Genomic DNA, 17,495 nt, shown 5'->3' with positions numbered 1-17,495 from the left:
GCCTCTCCAATCAACCCTAGGTACTGGAGTTTCCCGGTTTCTGTGAGCATTGGCGCACAAAATGACCCTTGAGGCCGCAATACATGCAAAGTCCAGAGGAGCGTCTGCGCTGCTTCTCCTGTTCAGATAACCACACTCCTCAGGTAGCGCCCTAGGAGTGGACAATAGTGGTCTCTGGGCAGGGGGTGCTGGTCTGTGGGCCCGGCTCTCCTGACGAACTTCTTGAGAGCGCTCCCGGATTCTCATGTCAACCCGGGTGGCTAACAGGATGAGGGCATCCAAGGTAGAAGGAAGGTCGCGGGCTGCCAGTTCGTCCTTGATGTGAGAGGACAGTCCCTGCCAGAAGGTCGCCACCAGTGCCTCATTGTTCCATGCCAGCTCGGCTGCTAAGGTACGGAAGGAGATAGCATACTCCCCTACTGTGGAGCCCTCTTGCTTGAGGGTCAGCAGAGTGGCTGCGGCAGAGGATGTTCGACCCGGCTCCTCGAACACGGCACGAAAGGACTGCAGGAACAAGGCTAGGTCCGCGGATACAGGTCCTTTTTGTTCCAAAATTGGGTTTGCCCATGCGAGGGCCTTGCCAGCGAGGAGGGAGATAATAAATGCCACTTTGGCCTCCTCGGAGGGGAAGAGATGAGGCCGTAGCCTAAAATGCACTGTGCATTGGTTGAGAAATCCTCTACATGCTCTGGGGTCACCGTCGTAGCGAGGAGGAAGAGGCAGAGGAACTGAGGATCCGGAACAAACAGGGGGAGCAACAAGCAGTGGCACGGCAACAGCTTCAGGGGGAAGAACCGGGGGTGGAACAGCGAGTAGATCCAGGTGGACCAGGATAGAATTCACCACCTCAAGGAGTTGATCCTGACGTGTGCGGAGGTCCTGCATCTCTGTCTGAATCTTCTGTACTGGGGTCTTGGGCTGGCCAGCGGGTTCCATGGGCTGAGCGTACTGTCACGGGCACAGGGTATGTGGACCCACTAGGCCGCTCCGCCGTAGCGGGGAGGCAGCTGACCAGGTCACAGTCTAAGCAGAAGTAAATGGCAGACAGTATGCTTGGGTACCTGAAATAGTCTGGGCGGTGGCTGTGGCTTCAGCACGGATGGAGGCAGGTGCGGCAAGTGGCGCCAGACGTGGCGGGCAGTATCCGATGACACTTGATGTGGCAGATGGCACTTGATGTGGCAGATGGCACTTGACGTGGCAGATGGCACTTGACGTGGCAGATGGCACTTGACGTGGCAGATGACACTTGACGTGGCAGATGACACTTGACGTGGCAGAAGACACTTGACGTGGCAGATGGCACTTGACGTGGCAGATGGCACTTCACGTGGCAGAAGACACTTGAACGCGGGTAGGCACAGGAACAACACGGTATACAGGAACGGTAACAGCTGGAACGGGAGACACTACGGAACCATTTGCGAGACAGACTTGGAAAGACTAACAACGCTCAGGCAAGGATTAGAAGGCCAGGGGCCTTCTTATAGACCAGGAAATCGTGGCAGTTGATGGTGATGACGATTTCCTAATTGCGCGCGCTGGCCCTTTAAGGCCGGGCGCGAGCGTGCGCGCGCGCACCCTACGGGATCCAGCCGAACGGAGCGGAAGTGAGTGCTGGCATCTCCTAGGAGGGAGATGGAGGCCAGCGCTCACAGATCCATGGCTGCGGGCATCGGGAGGTGAGTAAACTCGACGGCCCGCGGCCATGGGCGCTACACTTATCTATGCCATCAAAACAGATAAAAACAAGGACATTTATTCAAAAACACCGAAAAAGGCCATACTTACAAATGGACACAGCCAGGTCTGAAACGCTGATGAAGGCGAGTGAGCAGGTGCTTTAAATAATAATAGCCACTCCCACTAGTCTTGAGGGGAGTGGTATGTGGTGCATGGGATGTGTAGTAAGAAATAATAAATGAATAGTGTATGTGCAAGTGTAATAATGTGAGTGAAATATAGGGGGCAGTAATGAGTGAAGTGCCTAAAAAATAAATGAATAATGGGATGCAAGTGTGTGAAACATGGAGGAATAGTGTGTAAGTCATGAGGCGCAACGTGACTAGCCAGGTAGAAGCCTATTTGTGACGCCTTGATAATTCATAGAGCGGGCTACCCTGCTTGCTAGGCCAAACAACAACACACCATGCTCTCCCAGCATCAAAGACCTGGCTGTGTCCAAAAGAAGCGAATATAAGTAATAATAAAAAATACCTGGGGTATTAGTGATCATTTTGGCCAAAAGGACGCAAGCTCGCAATCCACGACAAGGATCCCCAGACTTGCGAGTCCCTAACTGGAGCGAAAAGCTCCTGATGTACAGACAAAACAGATAAAAACAAGGACATTTATTCAAAAACACCGAAAAAGGCCATACTTACAAATGGACACAGCCAGGTCTGAAACGCTGATGAAGGCGAGTGAGCAGGTGCTTTAAATAATAATAGCCACTCCCACTAGTCTTGAGGGGAGTGGTATGTGGTGCATGGGATGTGTAGTAAGAAATAATAAATGAATAGTGTATGTGCAAGTGTAATAATGTGAGTGAAATATAGGGGGCAGTAATGAGTGAAGTGCCTAAAAAATAAATGAATAATGGGATGCAAGTGTGTGAAACATGGAGGAATAGTGTGTAAGTCATGAGGCGCAACGTGACTAGCCAGGTAGAAGCCTATTTGTGACGCCTTGATAATTCATAGAGCGGGCTACCCTGCTTGCTAGGCCAAACAACAACACACCATGCTCTCCCAGCATCAAAGACCTGGCTGTGTCCAAAAGAAGCGAATATAAGTAATAATAAAAAATACCTGGGGTATTAGTGATCATTTTGGCCAAAAGGACGCAAGCTCGCAATCCACGACAAGGATCCCCAGACTTGCGAGTCCCTAACTGGAGCGAAAAGCTCCTGATGTACAGACAAAACAGATAAAAACAAGGACATTTATTCAAAAACACCGAAAAAGGCCATACTTACAAATGGACACAGCCAGGTCTGAAACGCTGATGAAGGCGAGTGAGCAGGTGCTTTAAATAATAATAGCCACTCCCACTAGTCTTGAGGGGAGTGGTATGTGGTGCATGGGATGTGTAGTAAGAAATAATAAATGAATAGTGTATGTGCAAGTGTAATAATGTGAGTGAAATATAGGGGGCAGTAATGAGTGAAGTGCCTAAAAAATAAATGAATAATGGGATGCAAGTGTGTGAAACATGGAGGAATAGTGTGTAAGTCATGAGGCGCAACGTGACTAGCCAGGTAGAAGCCTATTTGTGACGCCTTGATAATTCATAGAGCGGGCTACCCTGCTTGCTAGGCCAAACAACAACACACCATGCTCTCCCAGCATCAAAGACCTGGCTGTGTCCAAAAGAAGCGAATATAAGTAATAATAAAAAATACCTGGGGTATTAGTGATCATTTTGGCCAAAAGGACGCAAGCTCGCAATCCACGACAAGGATCCCCAGACTTGCGAGTCCCTAACTGGAGCGAAAAGCTCCTGATGTACAGACAAAACAGATAAAAACAAGGACATTTATTCAAAAACACCGAAAAAGGCCATACTTACAAATGGACACAGCCAGGTCTGAAACGCTGATGAAGGCGAGTGAGCAGGTGCTTTAAATAATAATAGCCACTCCCACTAGTCTTGAGGGGAGTGGTATGTGGTGCATGGGATGTGTAGTAAGAAATAATAAATGAATAGTGTATGTGCAAGTGTAATAATGTGAGTGAAATATAGGGGGCAGTAATGAGTGAAGTGCCTAAAAAATAAATGAATAATGGGATGCAAGTGTGTGAAACATGGAGGAATAGTGTGTAAGTCATGAGGCGCAACGTGACTAGCCAGGTAGAAGCCTATTTGTGACGCCTTGATAATTCATAGAGCGGGCTACCCTGCTTGCTAGGCCAAACAACAACACACCATGCTCTCCCAGCATCAAAGACCTGGCTGTGTCCAAAAGAAGCGAATATAAGTAATAATAAAAAATACCTGGGGTATTAGTGATCATTTTGGCCAAAAGGACGCAAGCTCGCAATCCACGACAAGGATCCCCAGACTTGCGAGTCCCTAACTGGAGCGAAAAGCTCCTGATGTACAGACAAAACAGATAAAAACAAGGACATTTATTCAAAAACACCGAAAAAGGCCATACTTACAAATGGACACAGCCAGGTCTGAAACGCTGATGAAGGCGAGTGAGCAGGTGCTTTAAATAATAATAGCCACTCCCACTAGTCTTGAGGGGAGTGGTATGTGGTGCATGGGATGTGTAGTAAGAAATAATAAATGAATAGTGTATGTGCAAGTGTAATAATGTGAGTGAAATATAGGGGGCAGTAATGAGTGAAGTGCCTAAAAAATAAATGAATAATGGGATGCAAGTGTGTGAAACATGGAGGAATAGTGTGTAAGTCATGAGGCGCAACGTGACTAGCCAGGTAGAAGCCTATTTGTGACGCCTTGATAATTCATAGAGCGGGCTACCCTGCTTGCTAGGCCAAACAACAACACACCATGCTCTCCCAGCATCAAAGACCTGGCTGTGTCCAAAAGAAGCGAATATAAGTAATAATAAAAAATACCTGGGGTATTAGTGATTATTTTGGCCAAAAGGACGCAAGCTCGCAATCCACGACAAGGATCCCCAGACTTGCGAGTCCCTAACTGGAGCGAAAAGCTCCTGATGTACAGACAAAACAGATAAAAACAAGGACATTTATTCAAAAACACCGAAAAAGGCCATACTTACAAAGGCCATACTCAGGGCCGCCATCAGGAATTTCAGGGCCCCCTACAGCTACATTTTCTGGGCCCCCCTACCGTGGCACCGCCTGTTAACGGTACTCCGTCCAGTACTATATCATGGTACCCAGGGCCGCCATCAGGGGGGGTATTAGGGGTACTGATGTGAGAGGCCCGGCCAAACCTAATTGAAAGGGGGGCCCGGCAAACTGCCGCGACTTGCCTTTGGTAGAAAAAAAACAGGCCCCTGCAATGGGGCCCGTTTTTTTCACCAAAAGAATGTCATGAGCTGCGGGCCCCCCTTTCAATTAGGTTTGGCCGGGCTTCTCACATCAGTACCCCTAATACCCCCCCTGATGGCGGCCCTGGGTAGCATGGGGGCCGTCAAACACCGCCGCCCGTGCGACCGATCACGCGCACCACGCAAACTCCCGCGCATGCGCACCGGCGACCGCCTGGAAGCGCGCACCGAATTTTGAGGCAGATTTTGACCTGCCCACACTATCTTGCCGCGTTTTTTGCCTGCGGCGATTGAGGACAGCAGACAGAAAACGCAGCGAAAAATGCATTTTCTGCCTCCCATTGATTTAGATGGCAGGTCAGAGGCAGAACCGCGGCAAGAAAGGACGTGCTGCTTTTTCTTTTTTCCGCGACTGGCTCCCATTGATTTCAGATTAAATCAATGGGAGGCGGTTTTGGAAGTTCTTTGGTGCTGATTCTGACGCAGTGTCCGAGTCAATATCAAGGGCCAAAAACTCTGCGAACTGGGCCTTATTGTTAGGGCTTATGCAGACGAACGTGTAATACGTCCGTGAAACGTGTGTGATTTTCACGCGCCTCGCACGGACCTATGTTAGTCTATGGGGCCGTGCAGACTGTCAGTGATTTTCACGCAGCGCGAGTCCGCTGCGTAAAACTCACGACATGTCCGATATTTGTGCATTGTTCGCGCATCACGCACCCATTGAAGTCAATGGGTGGGTGAAAATCACGCCCAGCACTTCCGCAGCCGTATAAACTATGAATGAAAACAGAAAAGCACCGCGTGCTACAAACATACAAACAGAGTGTCATAATGATGGCGGCTGCGCGAAAATCACGCAGCCGCGCATCATACGCTGCTGACACACGGAGCTGTTATGGACCTTTTGCAAGCGCAAAACGCCACGTTTTTGCGCGCGCAAAAAGCACACGCTTGTGTAAATCCGGCCTTAGGGTAGGAACACACTAGGCATGAACACTGCGGATTTTATGCAACACATTTTATTGTGGAAAATCCGCAGCGTATAACAGTCGCAGCAGAGTGGGTGAGATATGAACAAATCTCATCCACACGCTGCAAAAATAATGGACCTGCCGTGTGACTTTTTGGCTTTTTAAGTCGCATGTCAATGTATTCTGTGGAATCGCCGCTCCTCTGTTGCAGAAATGCTGCGGTTCTGCCGCAAAAATCACAAATGAGAAAAAAAAAAAAAGCCACTTTTTTAAATTTATAAAAAAGTTTAGACTTGCCCCGGCCGTAGTCCTGGTGACGCGATCCTCTATTCTTAGCATAGCCCCGCCTCCTGTCATGACGTTTCATCCCATGTGACTGCTGCAGCGGTCACATGGTCTACAGCGTCATCCCAGGAGGCGGGGCTACGTTCAGAAGAGAGAGATGCGTCACCTAAACTACGGCCGGGGTAAGTCTAAACTTTTTTTTCCCTGCAGGATTCCCGCAGCGGACACGCCTCACCAAACCTGCGCCACTATTTGGTGCGGTTTTTCTGGCGGAATTCCCTGCGGCTCCCGGGATAAGCTGTGTAGTTTTACTCAGCATATCCGCCTAGTGTGTCCCTTATGATGTCGCTCCTGGAGCTGCTGCCGGTCTCTAAATAGGCAGTTGGTCCAGTAGAATTTGGAATTATTTTTTTTTGTGAACCAGCTTAAAAAAATACAAAACTTTTGTGTTAGGGCCTGTTCACATCACCGTTCACTTCCGCTCCGGGGTTCCTTCTGAGGTTTCTGTCGGGTGAACCCCGCAACGGAAAGTGAAAGTGATAGCACAGCTTCCGTTTCCATCACCATTAGCGCAGTCGACTGCGCTATTAATTCCGTCCGAAAACCAGCCGGAATGGTGACGAACCACCGCTCCGGGGTTCCGTCTGAGGTTTCTGTCGGGTGAACCCCGCAACGGAAAGTGAAAGTGACAGCACAGCTTCCGTTTCAGTCACCATTGATCTCAATGGTGACGGAAACATCGCTAATGGTTTCCGTTCGTCACCATTCCGGCTGGTTTTCGGACGGAATTAATAGCGCAGTCGACTGCGCTAATGGTGATGGAAACGGAAGCTGTGCTATCACTTTCACTTTCCGTTGCGGGGTTCACCCGACAGAAACCTCAGACGGAACCCCGGAGCGGAAGCGAACAGTGATGTGAACAGGCCCTAACACAAAAGTTTTGTATTTTTTTAAGCTGGTTCACAAAAAAAAATAATTCCAAATTCTACTGGACCAACTTCCTATTTAGAGAGCGGCAGCAGCTCCAGGAGCGACATCATAAGGGACACACTAGGCGGATATGCTGAGTAAGACTACACAACTTATCCCGGGAGCCGCAGGGAATTCCGCCAGCAAAACCGCACCAAATAGCGGCGCAGGTTTCGTGAGGCGTGTCCGCTGCGGGAATCCTGCAGGGAAAAAAAAGTTTAGACTTGCCCCGGCCGTAGTCCTGGTGACGCATCTCTCTCTTCTGAACGTAGCCCCGCCTCCTGGGATGACGCTGTAGACCATGTGACCGCTGCAGCAGTCACATGGGATGAAACGTCATGACAGGAGGCCGGGCTGCGCTAAGAATAGAGGATCGCGTCACCAGGACTACGGCCGGGGTAAGTCTAAACTTTATCAATTTAAAAAAGTACCTTTTTTTTCTTCTCTTGTGTGATTTTTGCGGCAGAACCGCAGCATTTCCGCAACAGAGGAGCGGCGATTCCACAGAATACATTGACATGCTGCGGCTTAAAAAGCCAAAGCCACACGGCAGGTCCATTATTTTTGCAGCGTGTGGATGAGATTTGTTCATATCTCACCCACTCTGCTGCGACTGTGATACGCTACGGATTATCCACAATAAAATGTGTTGCATAAAATCCGCAGTGTTCATGCCTAGTGTGTTCCTACCCTAAGGCCGGATTTACACAAGCGTGTGCTTTTTGCACGCGCAAAAAACGTGGCGTTTTGCGCATGCAAAAGGTCCATAACAGCTCCGTGTGTCAGCAGCGTATGATGCGTGGCTGCGTGATTTTCGCGCAGCCGCCATCATTATGACACTCTGTTTGTATGTTTGTAGCACGCGGTGCTTTTCTAATTTCATTCATAGTTTATACGGCTGCGGAAGTGCTGGGCGTGATTTTCACACACCCATTGACTTCAATGGGTGCGTGATGCGCGAACAATGCACCAATATAGGACATGTCGTGAGTTTTACGCAGCGGACACACGCTGCGTGAAAATCACTGACAGTCCGCACGGCACCATAGAGTAACATAGGTCCGTGCGAGGCGCGTGAAAATCACGCACGTTGCACGGACGTATTACACGTTCGTCTGAATAAGCCCTAACAATAAGGCCCAGTTCGCAGAGTTTTTGGGCCTTGATATTGACTCGGACACTGCGTCAGAATCAGCACCAAACAACTTCCAAAACCGCCTCCCATTGATTTAATCTGAAATCAATGGGAGCCAGTCGCGGAAAAAAGAAAAAGCAGCACGTCCTTTCTTGCCGCGGTTCTGCCTCTGACCTCCCATCTAAATCAATGGGAGGCAGAAAATGCATTTTTCGCTGCGTTTTTTGTCTGCTGTCCTCAATCGCCGCGAGCAAAAAACGCAGCAAAAAAACGCAGCAAGATAGTGTGGGCAGGGCAAAATCTGCCTCAAAATTCTTTAAGGAATTTTGAGGCAGATTTTTTTTTGCCTGCAAAATACTGTGTAAACAGGGCCATACATAAACAACACTTTGAGATAATTTACTCACTGTCAGAAGAGCTGCTCCCACTCCAGTCCTCTTCCGGCGATGTCTTCCAGGGGAGGTCTTCGGTCCAGACGTCCAGTCCTTCACCTCCAGCCAGGCTCCAGGTAAGTTTTGTCCATGTGTGTCCGCGGCTTCGTTTGCGGGTGCGCGCGCGGTCGATCGCGGGTGCGCGCGCGGGCGGTCTCCAGTGCGGGCGTTCGTGGATGCGCTCGCGAGTGCGCACGCGCGGCAGTTTCATTGTGCGCGCGATCGGGTGCGCGCGATCGGGCGGACGGTTTGACGGCCCCCCATGACGAGGGGAGGGGGCCCGCAGCAGCAGCAGCAGCAGCAGCTCACGACATTCTTATGGTGAAAAAAACGGGCCCCATTGCAGGGGCCCGTTTTTTCCTACCAAAAGAATGTCGAGGCAGTTGCCGGGCCCCCCTTTCAATTAGTTTTGGCCGGGCCCCTCACACCACTACCCCTAATACCCCCCTGATGGCGGCCCTGGCCATACTTACAAGGCCATACTTCATCAGCGTTTCAGACCTGGCTGTGTCCATTTGTAAGTATGGCCTTTTTCGGTGTTTTTGAATAAATGTCCTTGTTTTTATCTGTTTTGTCTGTACATCAGGAGCTTTTCGCTCCAGTTAGGGACTCGCAAGTCTGGGGATCCTTGTCGTGGATTGCGAGCTTGCGTCCTTTTGGCCAAAATGATCACTAATACCCCAGGTATTTTTTATTATTACTTATATTCGCTTCTTTTGGACACAGCCAGGTCTTTGATGCTGGGAGAGCATGGTGTGTTGTTGTTTGGCCTAGCAAGCAGGGTAGCCCGCTCTATGAATTATCAAGGCGTCACAAATAGGCTTCTACCTGGCTAGTCACGTTGCGCCTCATGACTTACACACTATTCCTCCATGTTTCACACACTTGCATCCCATTATTCATTTATTTTTTAGGCACTTCACTCATTACTGCCCCCTATATTTCACTCACATTATTACACTTGCACATACACTATTCATTTATTATTTCTTACTACACATCCCATGCACCACATACCACTCCCCTCAAGACTAGTGGGAGTGGCTATTATTATTTAAAGCACCTGCTCACTCGCCTTCATCAGCGTTTCAGACCTGGCTGTGTCCATTTGTAAGTATGGCCTTTTTCGGTGTTTTTGAATAAATGTCCTTGTTTTTATCTGTTTTGTCTGTACATCAGGAGCTTTTCGCTCCAGTTAGGGACTCGCAAGTCTGGGGATCCTTGTCGTGGATTGCGAGCTTGCGTCCTTTTGGCCAAAATGATCACTAATACCCCAGGTATTTTTTATTATTACTTATATTCGCTTCTTTTGGACACAGCCAGGTCTTTGATGCTGGGAGAGCATGGTGTGTTGTTGTTTGGCCTAGCAAGCAGGGTAGCCCGCTCTATGAATTATCAAGGCGTCACAAATAGGCTTCTACCTGGCTAGTCACGTTGCGCCTCATGACTTACACACTATTCCTCCATGTTTCACACACTTGCATCCCATTATTCATTTATTTTTTAGGCACTTCACTCATTACTGCCCCCTATATTTCACTCACATTATTACACTTGCACATACACTATTCATTTATTATTTCTTACTACACATCCCATGCACCACATACCACTCCCCTCAAGACTAGTGGGAGTGGCTATTATTATTTAAAGCACCTGCTCACTCGCCTTCATCAGCGTTTCAGACCTGGCTGTGTCCATTTGTAAGTATGGCCTTTTTCGGTTTTTTTCTTATCTATGCCATCGTTAACCGAACCGCCTTTAGGGTAGGACAAGTGGTGGATCAAGTGGAATTTTCCTGGTTCTTTTTTGGGTACCACCCCTAGGGGGGATACCCGGAGGTTAGAGAATGGTAACTCAGAAAAAGGGCCGGCCATGTGGGTGAGGGATTGTAGATAAATGGGATAAAGAACCCGAACAAAAAAACAGTCCTAAATAAGGCGGCCTCCCCCAACTTGGGGTACCAGTCTGGCCAGGTTAGCATCTCTAGGATGCGTATTGGGGTCCTCGACACTACCCGTACTGTTGGGACGCGGGACCTGGGCATTCCGCCAGTTACACCGGACTGATGGGTGGGGGCCCCCACAAGTGGAACACTCGTGCCTGAACTTGCAGGACCCATAGAACTTGCAGTGCCTTTTATTTAGGAGCCAGTAAATCCCGGTACACCTGTTGCTTTGAGCCCCGACCCCGGCAGTGGGAGCGCCAAACGCGGGTGGGGAGTGGGCTAAAAGGGGCGCTGAGACATCATAAGTCTCAGCCAAACATCCGTAGCTTTTGAATCCCAACCGACCTCAGGTTTTTGCGCCATACGCCTACGGAACTCCTCATCATAGCGCCACCAACCTGAACCCCCATGGGACTTATATGCGCTAAAATTAGTATCCAAATAAACGACGATGTAGGAAAGACTTATCGGGGGACCTCTGCGATTTTTGCAGTGCTTAGTCTGGGTTACTGCAATCGAAGTTCCGCAGCAAATATCCGGTCTTACGCCATTCTCACCGTGAAAATTCATATGCGAATGTAATTAAGGGCCTGTTCACATCACAGTTGCCCTTCCGTTGAGGGGTTCTGTCGGAGGTTTCCATCGGGTTAACCCTTCAGCGGAAAGGCAAACAGAAACCTGCCAAATTGCCAAGAAACAGAAGATTTCCTACAACGGTGTGTACTACTCCCTTCAGAGGACAGCACAAACAGGCTCTAACTAGAGTAGAAAGAGAAGTGGAAGGCCCCGCTGCACAACTGAGTAACAAGTCAAGTACATTAGAGTCTCTAATTTGAGAAATAAACGCCTCACAGGTCCTCAACTGGCAGCTTCATTAAATAGTACCCGCAAAACGCCAGTGTCAACGTCTACAGTGAAGAGGCGACTCCGGGATGCTGGCCTTCAGGGCAGAGTGGCAAAGAAAATGCCATATCTGAGACTGGCTAATAAAAGGAAAAGATTAATATGGGCAAAAGCACACAGACATTGGACAGAGGAAGTTTGGAAAAAGTGTTATGGACAGAAGAATCGAAGTTTGAGGTGTTTGAATCACACAGAAGAACATTTGTGAGACGCAGAACAACTGAAAAGATGCTGGAAGAGTGCCTGACGCCATCTGTCAAGCATGGTGGAGGTAATGTGATGGTCTGGGGTTGCTTTGGTGCTGGTAAATTGGGAGATTTGTACAAGGTAAAAGGGATTTTGAATAAGGAAGGCTATCACTCCATTTTGCAACGCCATGCCATACCTTTGGACAGCGCTTGATTGGAGCCAATTTCATCCTACAACAGGACAATGACCCAAAGCACACCTCCAAATTATGCAAGAACTATTTAAGGAAGAAGCAGGCAGCTGGTATTCTATCTGTAATGGAGTGGCCAGCGCAGTCGCCAGATCTCAACCCCATAGAGCTGTTGTGGGAGCAGCTTGACCGTATGGTATGCAAGAAGTGCCCATCAAGCCAATCCAACTTGTGGGAGGGGCTTCTGGAAGCATGGGGTGAAATTTCTCCCGATTACTTCAGCAAATTAACAGCTAGAATGCCAAAGGTCTGCAATGCTGTAATTGCTGCAAATGGAGCATTCCAAGACCAAAGCAAAGTTTGAAGGAGAAAATTATTATTTCAAATAAAAATCATTATTTCTAACCTTGTCAATGTCTTGACTATATTTTCTAGTCATTTTGCAACTCATTTGATAAATATAATTGTGAGTTTTTGTTAATTGCTATGTACATAGTAACCCTCACATCACTCAGCCCTTGTTGTTTTAACAATGTACATTTTTTTTAAACCAGTGTCAATACGCAACATCTCATTATCACTATTGATATAAGACTCATTTTTTATATAAGTACTGACCAGCAGCAAAGAACGCCTACGATTCGTCTTCGTCCAACAAAATCGGCACGGAAGTATGATCAAGCTGGCTACTGTCTCCCACTTCATACTTCAAAACGAGTCCTGGAACGCAAAAAATCCAATAATTTTACAAACACGCAATTTGATACGATTTTTACATTGCATAGAAGTTTTATTAATGAAATACAAAGCAGAATTTTGAATAAATCCTGTATACAAAAGCACACTAAACAATACCAAGTCACGGTTACCTGACACTCATTTCCGGTGCTTGCGTTCCAAAGGTAGTCATGACCATGACACGCAATCACCACCAAAAATCAGCTGTCCCACCAACGAAGTATAAATCTGACAGCGCGCTCATTTTGAAACCTACCACAGCCAAGTTTAAGGACGCGGCAGTCGTCCGAAATGCGTAGGCCTAGAGGATACCACTCCTCCACTTCTTACACACCCAGGACCCAATACAACTGGACTTTCCTTTTAATCTAAACCAATTAAACTTGGAAAATATTTTTCCATTTTAACGCTACTCAGCGCTGGATCCTACCTCCCTTCCTTTTCTCTCGTTGCTATCCGTGTGCCGACACGAGGATCCGGGCGCTATCTACGACACACTGGAGTGTGTCAGGTGAGCTGGAGGTTCTCTCCCTATGTTCTATTTGTTGCAAAATTTCGGCAGAGTGTTTTCCTCACGAGCTCCCAACGTGCAATTGCACTACAAGCAATACCAGTGAGTCCTACCATATATCTAACTATGTATGACTATTTATACTCAAGTGTGTGTACCAAGTGAGGCTATACCTGATTATTTTGGAAAAAATAGGGCCACAACCAATCAAGAAACTATACACTATCAAATATACTATATATATCATATCTAAAAACAAGTTGGCTTCATTAACATTGTATTTGATTTTAACGCAACTCACTTTGCATTTCTACCTCGGAGAATCACTTAGAACATCAAACAATTTATATTGAGAATATGACTCAAGATACCCAGCATACTCGCATTGAATTAGCTGAGAAAGTATTTGGTTATCATGATAACCCTACAGAAAATAACCAGGATATGGAGGAGCTATTCCATATGTTAGAAAAACACTTAGCCCAACAAGCTAAAATTTGGTGGGACTTGACCACCTTAAAAAACTACATTGCTAAGAACATGATCCCTAGGGGCCTACGGCTTAGAAAAACACCCAGTTTCATTTACACAGATGAGTTCCAAAATGAATGGAATCAGATCCTTTCAACATGCTCTATCAATTTGATGAAATTAATAACATTACAAGAAGAAGTAAAATTAAAAGAACTGGACACCCATATATTAGACACAAAGAAATCATTGGAAGCATTCTTCTGGTGGAAGAAAAAAGCCATGAAAATAGGAAAGAAATGTACCCCATTTGAAGTTCAAACTAAGACTGACACCCTACCTACTGCACTAGTGAGACCAGACATTTTCACCCCATCGCAACATGGATAAATTAAAGCAAGTAATGACTTTTTACTTTATTATTTTTTTTTTTTTATATTACATACACAAAACCTTATCTGCTCCCATATGGTCTAGCGGTTAGGATTCCTGGTTCTCACCCAGGTGGCCTGGGTTCAACTCCCGGTATGGGAATGAGCCTCCATTTAGACTTGAACCTGTATTCGATGGTCGAGTGGGTCATTTTAATGTTTCTGGATGAAAGTGCTTTTGTGGCCAAAAATCTGAATGTGCCTTTTCTTCATTTTGCACAAGATACTATTTTGGCTTTAGGTTTTGAATAATTCCCATCTCTCCCTTATCACTCCAAGTTGTCAAGGAAGTCAGAAGCACCATTGTCCTGTCCGTCAATTTGGCTTTCCTTCATTTTTGATTGATAATGTTTTGGCATTCAATGTAAAAGAGCTGTGGCCTTCAAGTCTGGTGGAAGAAAAAAGCCATGAAAATAGGAAAGAAAAGTACCCCATTTGAAGTTCAAACTAAGACTGACACCCTACCTACTGCACTAGTGAGACCAGACATTTTCACCCCATCGCAACATGGATAAATTAAAGCAAGTAATTACTTTTTACTTTATTATTTTTTTTTTTTATATTACATACACAAAACCTTATCTGCTCCCATATGGTCTAGCGGTTAGGATTCCTGGTTCTCACCCAGGTGGCCCGGGTTCGACTCCTGGTATGGGAATGAGCCTCCATTTAGACTTGAACCTGCATTTGATGGTCGAGTGGGTCAGTTTAATGTTTCTGGATGAAAGTGCTTTTGTGGCCAAAAATCTGAATGTGCCTTTTCTTCATTTTGCACAAGATACTATTTTGGCTTTAGGTTTTGAATAATTCCCATCTTTCCCTTATCACTGCAAGTTGTCAAGGAAGTCAGAAGCACCATTGTCCTGTCCGTCAATTTGGCTTTCCTTCATTTTTGATTGATAATGTTTTGGCATTCAATGTAAAAGAGCTGTGGCCTTCAAGTCTGGTGGAAGAAAAAAGACATGAAAATAGGAAAGAAATGTACCCCATTTGAAGTTCAAACTAAGACTGACACACTACCTACTGCACTAGTGAGACCAGACATTTTCACCCCATCGCAACATGGATAAATTAAAGCAAGTAATTACTTTTTACTTTATTTTTTTTTTTTTATATATTACATACACAAAACCTTATCTGCTCCCATATGGTCTAGCGGTTAGGATTCCTGGTTCTCACCCAGGTGGCCCGGGTTCGACTCCCGGTATGGGAATGAGCCTCCATTTAGACTTGAACCTGCATTCGATGGTCGAGTGGGTCAGTTTAATGTTTCTGGATGAAAGTGCTTTTGTGGCCAAAAATCTGAATGTGCCTTTTCTTCATTTTGCACATTTTGGCTTTAGGTTTTGAATAATTCCCATCTCTCCCTTATCACTCCAAGTTGTCAAGGAAGTCAGAAGCACCATTGTCCTGTCCGTCAATTTGGCTTTCCTTCATTTTTGATTGATAATGTTTTGGCATTCAATTTAAAAGAGCTGTGGCCTTCAAGTCTGGTGGAAGAAAAAAGCCATGAAAATAGGAAAGAAATGTACCCCATTATAAGTTCAAACTAAGACTGACACACTACCTACTGCACTAGTGAGACCAGACATTTTCACCCCATCGCAACATGGATAAATTAAAGCAAGTAATTACTTTTTACTTTATTTTTTTTTTTTATATTACATACACGAAACCTTATCTGCTCCCATATGGTCTAGCGGTTAGGATTCCTGGTTCTCACCCAGGTGGCCCGGGTTCGACTCCCGGTATGGGAATGAGCCTCCATTTAGACTTGAACCTGCATTCGATGGGTGAGTTTAATGTTTCTGGATGAAAGTGCTTTTGTAGCTAAAAATCTGAATGTGCCTTTTCTTCATTTTGCACAAGATACTATTTTGGCTTTAGGTTTTGAATAATTCCCATCTCTCCCTTATCACTCCAAGTTGTCAAGGAAGTCAGAAGCACCATTGTCCTCTCCGTCAATTTGGCTTTCCTTCATTTTTGATTGATAATGTTTTGGCATTCAATGTAAAAGAGCTGTGGCCTTCAAGTCTGGTGGAAGAGAAAAGCCATGAAAATAGGAAAGAAATGTACCCCATTTGAAGTTCAAACTAAGACTGACACACTACCTACTGCACTAGTGAGACCAGACATTTTCACCCCATCGCAACATGGATAAATTAAAGCAAGTAATTACTTTTTACTTTATTTTTTTTTTTTTTTATATTACATACACAAAACCTTATCTGCTCCCATATGGTCTAGCGGTTAGGATTCCTGGTTCTCACCCAGGTGGCCCGGGTTCGACTCCCGGTATGGGAATGAGCCTCCATTTAGACTTGAACCTGCATTCGATGGTCGAGTGGGTCAGTTTAATGTTTCTGGATGAAAGTGCTTTTGTGGCCAAAAATCTGAATGTGCCTTTTCTTCATTTTGCACATTTTGGCTTTAGGTTTTGAATAATTCCCATCTCTCCCTTATCACTCCAAGTTGTCAAGGAAGTCAGAAGCACCATTGTCCTGTCCGTCAATTTGGCTTTCCTTCATTTTTGATTGATAATGTTTTGGCATTCAATGTAAAAGAGCTGTGGCCTTCAAGTCTGGTGGAAGAAAAAAGCCATGAAAATAGGAAAGAAATGTACCCCATTTGAAGTTCAAACTAAGACTGACACACTACCTACTGCACTAGTGAGACCAGACATTTTCACCCCATCGCAACATGGATAAATTAAAGCAAGTAATTACTTTTTACTTTATTTTTTTTTTTTTATATATTACATACACAAAACCTTATCTGCTCCCATATGGTCTAGCGGTTAGGATTCCTGGTTCTCACCCAGGTGGCCCTTGTTCGACTCCCGGTATGGGAATGAGCCTCCATTTAGACTTGAACCTGCATTCGATGGTCGAGTGGGTCAGTTTAATGTTTCTGGATGAAAGTGCTTTTGTGGCTAAAAATCTGAATGTGCCTTTTCTTCATTTTGCACAAGATACTATTTTGGCTTTAGGTTTTGAATAATTACCATCTCTCCCTTATCACTCCAAGTTTTCAAGGAAGTCAGAAGCACCATTGTCCTCTCCGTCAATTTGGCTTTCCTTCATTTTTGATTGATAATGTTTTGGCATTCAATGTAAAAGAGCTGTGGCCTTCAAGTCTGGTGGAAGAAAAAAGCCATGAAAATAGGAAAGAAATGTACCCCATTTGAAGTTCAAACTAAGACTGACACACTACCTACTGCACTAGTGAGACCAGACATTTTCACCCCATCGCAACATGGATAAATTAAAGCAAGTAATTACTTTTTACTTTATTTATTTATTTTTTTATATTACATACACGAAACCTTAT

The 17,495-nt window shown here is 45.9% G+C and overlaps 5 non-coding genes across 5 annotated transcripts; all 5 read left to right on the top strand.

Annotated features, from left to right (window-relative positions):
* The first annotated feature begins 14,196 nt into the window (after positions 1-14,196).
* On the top strand, positions 14,197-14,268 carry TRNAE-CUC (transfer RNA glutamic acid (anticodon CUC)). Its single transcript has one exon. It is a non-coding gene; the product is annotated as a tRNA-Glu (tRNA).
* Positions 14,269-14,751: 483 nt separating this feature from the next.
* On the top strand, positions 14,752-14,823 carry TRNAE-CUC (transfer RNA glutamic acid (anticodon CUC)). The gene has a single exon. It is a non-coding gene; the product is annotated as a tRNA-Glu (tRNA).
* A 483-nt stretch (positions 14,824-15,306) lies between these two features.
* Positions 15,307-15,378, top strand: TRNAE-CUC (transfer RNA glutamic acid (anticodon CUC)). The gene has a single exon. It is a non-coding gene; the product is annotated as a tRNA-Glu (tRNA).
* A 472-nt stretch (positions 15,379-15,850) lies between these two features.
* On the top strand, positions 15,851-15,922 carry TRNAE-CUC (transfer RNA glutamic acid (anticodon CUC)). Its single transcript has one exon. It is a non-coding gene; the product is annotated as a tRNA-Glu (tRNA).
* Positions 15,923-16,397: 475 nt separating this feature from the next.
* TRNAE-CUC (transfer RNA glutamic acid (anticodon CUC)) lies at positions 16,398-16,469 on the top strand. Its single transcript has one exon. It is a non-coding gene; the product is annotated as a tRNA-Glu (tRNA).
* The last annotated feature ends 1,026 nt before the right edge of the window (positions 16,470-17,495 follow it).

Source organism: Rhinoderma darwinii, chromosome 3, assembly GCF_050947455.1.
Source record: "Rhinoderma darwinii isolate aRhiDar2 chromosome 3, aRhiDar2.hap1, whole genome shotgun sequence".
Classification (NCBI taxonomy): Eukaryota; Metazoa; Chordata; class Amphibia; order Anura; family Rhinodermatidae; genus Rhinoderma; species Rhinoderma darwinii.
This window is presented reverse-complemented; position numbering and strand designations above follow the sequence as displayed.